Genomic DNA, 6,718 nt, shown 5'->3' with positions numbered 1-6,718 from the left:
TTTTTGGTCTGGATGATCAGTCTATTGATGAAAGTGGGTACTGAAGTCCCTAAATATTATCGTATTGAAGCCGGGCTCTCCCTTTCAATCTAAGAATATTTTCTTTATATAATCAGGTGCTCTGACATTAGGTGCATATATATTTACAATTGTTATTTCCTCCAGTTACACTGATCCCTTTCTTACTATGTGGTGACCCTCTGTCTCTCCTCACAGTCTGGGGTATAACATCTAAGGTGTCTGAGGTAGGTATAGCTGCTTCTGCTCACTTTGGTCCATGTTTGCTTGGGAATCTTCCTTCCATCCGGGCACTTTTAGTCTATATGTGCCTTTGTCAGTGAAGTGAGGCAGCATATTGCTGTGTTTACTTAAAAAAAAAAAAACTGTTCAGCCTGTCTAAAGATTTTAAATTCAGAAGTTCAATACGTTTGCATTCAAGGTTTTCATTGGTAGGTATGAACTTCCGTCATTTTCTTTTTTCTGGTTGATTTGTATATCCTTTGTTTCTTTCTTCCTCTCTTCTTGCTTATCTTTGAGGTTTGGCGGTTTCTGCATTGGTAGTGCTTGGTTCTGTTCTTACCTGCTCTGCTTGTGAGTTCTGTACTTTTTTGAGTCATCCTTTGACTTCTAGGTGTGTTCGTCCCTTAAGCACATCTCATTAGGCCGGTTTGGGGGGCATGGATTTCCTCAATGTTGTCTGTCTTTGAGAGACTTCATTTCTTCTTAATTTCTTAAGGACAGCTTTGCTGGGAATAGTATTTTTGGCAGTCCCTCCCCCAGAACACACATTTAATATGTCTTATTCTATGTTAGCCTGCAAGGATGCTATGGAGAGAGGTGCTGTTAGTCTAATGGGGAGTCCCTTGTATGTGACATGATGCTTTCCTATTACTATCTCTAGAATTCTCTGTCTGTATCTTTTGACAGTTTGACAATACTGTACCTTGGAGAGACTTTTTTTTGTTAAATCTAACTGGGCCCTTTGAGCTTCCTGGATATAGATGTCCATATCTTTCCCAAGATTTGGGAAGTTTTCATCTCTTATTTTCTTAGACACATTTTCTATGGATTTTTTCTCTCTTCTCTTTCTGAAATACACATGATGTGAATATTTGTTTGCTTAATGATGTTACTTAAGTCTTGTAGGCTTTCTTCATTCTTTTTTCTGGTTATTAATTAGTGTATTTCCCTTTGTTTTGTTTTATTTTTGACTTGGTTATTTCCAAAGATCTGTCTTTAAGCTCATAAATTCTTTCATCTGCTTGATCTAGTCCATTGACAAGACTCTCACCTATATTTCTTTTTTTGGGGGGGGGGAAGGAAATAAATTTTTTATTACAAATCAAGTTCACATATTGTTAAATGGGTACTAAAAGTTTGGTTTTAACCACTTCTAACATCACTAGCTCCTAGAACCTCACAGGAGCCAAATTTAAATTTTTTCACCATGCCTATTAATTTCCAGCATATTGTAGCAGTACAATTATTTCATTTATGGACATTTAAGTCACATTTAAGGACAATAAGAACCACTTTGAAAAAATACAATTGTATATCCTTAAACATTCCACAAAAACATACTGCCAAAAATAAAAATGCACATGCTGGCATTGGAGGACTTAAATTTCTACATATTGGTTTTAACACTCAAAGTACTGGTTGAAGTATACCTTCTCTCTGCGAGGATAGAATGAATTAAGATACTGTTTCTGATGCTGTAAGCAGTACAATCATAGCACTATAAAATACAATTTAACTGGGAAGAAACATTCAATCATTATAAGTCAGAAATATTAGCTTTTGCCTGGATTCCTAAATGTTTGTAAATTTAAGACTGGCTGGACCCTCCAGGCCCAGGGCAAAGGCAAATGTTACTATACAACCTTTACAAGGATTTATGTATATATATGTATATATCATTTTGGACTTTTCCTACTGCAGCCAAATAATGACTTAACATGTCAGATCTTGATATTGTCAGAATAACTTTAGGACCAGTTTGGAGAATGGCGGTAGTAGGGGGAGAGGGCAGGTATGAGGGGGAACAGTTAGTGGAATGGTTATCTGTGATTCTTTACTGCATTACCGCAGGGGCAAAGAAAAATGACAGTCAGTGAAACACAGTACTTTACCCTTAATGCCTCATAAAAGACTGTCTGTGCTTTTGACTAAGTGCAAAATGTCAGTAATAATCTTTTGCAGACTCAGATGAACAGAGAACGTCAATCAACCGGGACTCCAGAAGGAAAGCTCCAAAAATGAGAAGTCCTTCCATGTCATTCCCATTACCGTTCTCACCAGATTACGGCCTCGGAACACTTTTGCTTATTGATCTCCAACAGACAAATGTGATTTGATTTGACAGAATCACACAGCCTCAGGCTCCACAAGTAAAAATGTCAGAAGTGGCTGAAAGAGCAGCAGCTCCATGCTGAAGACACCCATTTCCTCTAACTCCAGAGCTCCGCCATGTGGTCTGTTTTCCCTCTGAGGGAACTGCTGAAGAGAGGCAGCCTGGTGCCACCTTGCTGAGGGAACTTGGAACCACAGTGACAACTACTGACTTGCTGACACAGCGTGCTTTGTAATGGTTAGGTCCATATAGCTCCTGAGACTGCTTTGCAAGACATCTTGAACATGCAGCTGAGTGTTGCATCAGAGAAACATGATTTGGGCAAGAGGTGTTTTTCAGGAATAAAGCAGATGGTTCTTCTTTCCCTTTTGAGTCTTCTCTCCCCACCCCCAAAGTCTCATGAGAAAGTCAGTTTATAAATGTTGCCATCTTTTTCTATCACCCCCCTCTTAAAGGAGGAGGGTGACGTTTTTATAACTACATGTACTCAAGAGTAAACGTCAGGAAAGTTCTGTGGTAAGAGGTGTTATTAACCTCAGACTCCCACAAAAATCCTGGTAACCTTTCAATCTCTGAGAAAAACCTTCAGACGTGATTAGTAACCACCAGGTATAGGTGGGTTTTGCTGTTTGTTCATTTTTTACCTTCATTATACATTCCCACCCCACTTAACTTCTGCTGAGAAACTTAAAGTGGAAGAAAGTTAAAAGAATTCTGAGCCTGACAGAGGCAGAGCTATCTTGATTTTATATTTTATATGGATGAAATCACTAGTTGAGATTTTTATAATTAAAATAATTGAAAGAATATGCATAAAAGTGTTTTTCAGCCTCTCAAATCCATTATCTTCTGATAAACAAAACTTACAAAACTACCACATCTGTACTTGGTATTATGAAAAATTCTACTATATTTCTAACTTTTTAAAAAACATAAAAGCTGGTTTAGAATCATGCATGAGAATTTTCCTTCAAAAGGCTAAAATAAACTGGCTCTTGGGTAGCTACTTAAGAATTTAGTGTTGGAATGACAGCAGCAAATATTAACTTTTCAAAGATGCTACCTAATCCAGTTCTTAGATCTCAGGTAGGATGTCAGAAAGGGAAACAAACAAACAACATTAACAAACAAACAAAAAAAACCCCTTCATCTTTCAAATGAACATGAAACAAAGGCTTTTCCAACCAGAATTTGGGTCTGTGCAACAGCACATACTTATGGCTATGTTCACACAGTAAACCATAGAAACACACTGGCTCTGATGGCTACCTGTGGAAGACAGACAGACTGATCCAGTGTTTACTTAGTATAGTCACTGGTGGCTTCTTCAGTCATCAGGACTTTAGAGATGCTTACCGTGTGACCACAGTCCAGGAAGGACATGCCCAGTGCAATCAAACATTGCCAACCCAAGTAGAACACAAACCCCAGATAAGCCACACTGATCACAGCCGCCACGACATACAACACCACGTGCCCTAGTTCCTGGACATAAACCACTACAAAGTACATGTTGATAGAAGACACAATAAGGACCAAGATCCCACCAGCAATCCTCCAGCCTATTCCATTGGAAAAGTCATTCATTACTGGCCGCAAGCTTGTGAATGTGAGAATGGGTATGAGAGCAAAAGGAAGCTGTAAGCTCTGCAGAACATTCAGGAAGTCATTCATCCCTGTTAGATGCTCTACATCTTGGAAGACAGCAACAAGCAGAGTGGGGATGATAGCAATAGAGCGTGTCAGAATCACTCGAGCAAAACGTGACCATTTTAGGTTTAGGAATCCCTCCATGACAAACTGACCAGAATAGGTTCCTGTCATGGTGGAGCTCTGTCCAGCAGCCAAGATCCCCACTGCCCAGATGTAGAGTGCAGCAGGCCCGAAGTAACATCCCAGCACAACACCCCCTTTGTAGATATCCACAGCCAGAGTTGAATTATCTTCAGGGAAAAGGCCAGCATAGGGACTGCTGCTATTTTTACACACATCAACCACCTGCTCATTGGTTTTCCCAAAAAATGCTTCAGCAAAGACTGAGACGACAAAGACGTTGATGATGAAGGAAACAAAAAGGGCAATGCAGGATTCAATGAAAAAGTACTTGTTGGCTTCTCGGACTTCCTGCTTATTGGCCCGGTTTACCTGTCTAGACTTGACTAAGGCAGAATGTAGGTACATGTTGTGTGGCATAATGACAGCTCCCACGATGCCCACAGCCTGTTCAATCTGCGGGGTCTTACAGCCAGAACAAGATGGCACGAACATGCCCTTGAGAACCTCGCTCTGGCTGGGTTTCACTGTAATATACTCATATCCAAATGTGAGGGCCATAACTATGATGAGAAAGCCAAAAAATGCTTCTAGCTTCCGCAAGCCATATTTGTCCAAAAAGAGAAAAACAAAAGTATCTGCAATGGTGATGAGAACTCCACCCCACAGGGGAACCCTTCCCACAGACAGGAGATTGATGGCAATGGCTGAGCCAATGACTTCTTGCATATCTGAGCCAATGATTGCCAACTCCACCATCAGCCAAAGGATGATCCGTGGGACCTTGGGATACTGACGGTGACACACTTCAGCAAGATGTAGCCCAGTTACCACTCCCAGTCTAGCTGCAAGGCGCTGAAGCAGCAGACCCACTATGGTGGCCAACAGAAGGACCCAGAGCAGCTTAAATCCAGCCACTGCTCCAGACTGCAAATCGGATTCAATATTTCCTGGATCCAGATAGGCAATGCTCATAAGAAAGCCAGGTCCCGTGAATGCCCAGAGTTTACGAAAGCTAAAACAAGAATACTCCTCCTCAGGAATGGCAATCTTCTCATCAAAGTAGGTGGTGAATGGCTCCTCCGACTGCCCAGTGGACTGTGGAAGTGAGGAGTTACTATAGGCAGCATTGATGGCACCAAGACTGGCAGAGTCCCCATGGTCTCCAGAAGCACTGTCATCTGGCATCGTCTGTTCAGGACCCAGTACCATGGTGGATACCTGAGTACCCATGTTCTTAGAATAGGATTCCGTTCTTCCACCACCTGACACGCCGCCCCAGCACCGGCGGCTCCCTATATTTCTTATTTCATTTATTGTATTCTTCAGCTCTAAGTTGTCATTTGGTTCTTTTTTATGATATTATCTCTTTGCTGAATTTCTCAGACTGCAAATTGTTTTCCTAATTTTGTTGAACTGTATGTCTGTATTCTCTTGTATCTCACTGAGTTTTCTTCAAGTTGTTTTTCTGGTGTTTTGTTGTTGATATTGTTGTTTCAGAAAATTCCCTGTTTTTATTTCTTTGAAGTCTGTTGCTGGAGAGTTATTGTCTTCCTCTGGGGGCATCAGGTTACTCTGATTTTTCACACTTCTGGTGTTACTGTGTAGATGTTTGCACAACTGATTCTGTTGGATCAGTTGCCACTACTAACTTTACAGGGTGGATTTCATGGTAAAAGACTTTCTCCTGGAGATGTGTCCCTGGGTGGTGACTGGGCAGACTTCCTTGGCTTTGGTTCCAGGTGGCACAGCTGTGTAGTATCCATGTAGCTTCTTTAGCAATATCAATGATGGGTTGTGTGTGTCTCAGTAGCCTAGTTTGCCAGGGTTTGCAGCGTTGCTCTGCCAGCTGAGATACAGCTGTCTCCTAGCTGTGGGCATAATGTGATGTGTCTGTTAGTGAGAGTGAGGTGCCCATCTGTGGGAGATCAACCTTGCACATGACTGAGTCACATTCCCCAGCTGGATGCTGATGCGCTCAGTCACAGAAATGTCGCAGAGCTTTCCCCACCCTTCTTGGCTTTGTGGGTCAGTGTCTCATGCATGGGTGTGTCTTGCTACAGCCCCATGGGTGAAGCTATGCTCACCTGTTCCTTTGTAATATAACTCCCTGCCCTGATTAGGATAGAATCTTCCATGGAAGTGCCTTGTGTGTGTCCCCTCCTCTTACTGTGCCTTTGGGTGTGGCCTACCCAGATTTTAGTCAACCTGCTAACAGTAGAAAGGGGTCAACACGTGCTCTTGCTCTCTCTCTTCCTGTGGACCCTTAAGGTCAGAGGAGCCCAATGAAAAAGGTATTTGTGTCTCTTGTGTGGTTGTTTCGTGCAGCCCAGTTAGCCCAATTCAACTGGAGTAACCCCTGAGCATTTTAGTCGTGAGAACAGAAACCCGGCACCCATCAACTTCCATGAGTGTACAGCTTAAATGGGCCCCAAGTGCACACACTTGTGCAGTAGGGGCCAGATACCTGGCACAGGCTGTGGGGATGGGGGGCCCTTCTGGCCCTGTGGGGTTTCAGTGGATATGATCTCAAAATGCTACACAGCAGGGTCCTGGTGAGGGAAGACATGACCTGGATCACACTCCCTCTCT

General features: G+C 42.2%; 1 pseudogene; it reads right to left on the bottom strand.

Annotated features, from left to right (window-relative positions):
* Positions 1 to 3,617: 3,617 nt before the first annotated feature.
* Positions 3,618 to 5,413, bottom strand: LOC144249090 (natural resistance-associated macrophage protein 2 pseudogene; annotated as a pseudogene).
* Positions 5,414 to 6,718: the final 1,305 nt, after the last annotated feature.

This window comes from Urocitellus parryii, chromosome 11 (assembly GCF_045843805.1).
Source record: "Urocitellus parryii isolate mUroPar1 chromosome 11, mUroPar1.hap1, whole genome shotgun sequence".
Lineage (NCBI taxonomy): Eukaryota > Metazoa > Chordata > Mammalia > Rodentia > Sciuridae > Urocitellus > Urocitellus parryii.
Note: the sequence above shows the minus strand (reverse complement) of the source record. Positions and strands in the feature narration are given on the sequence as shown.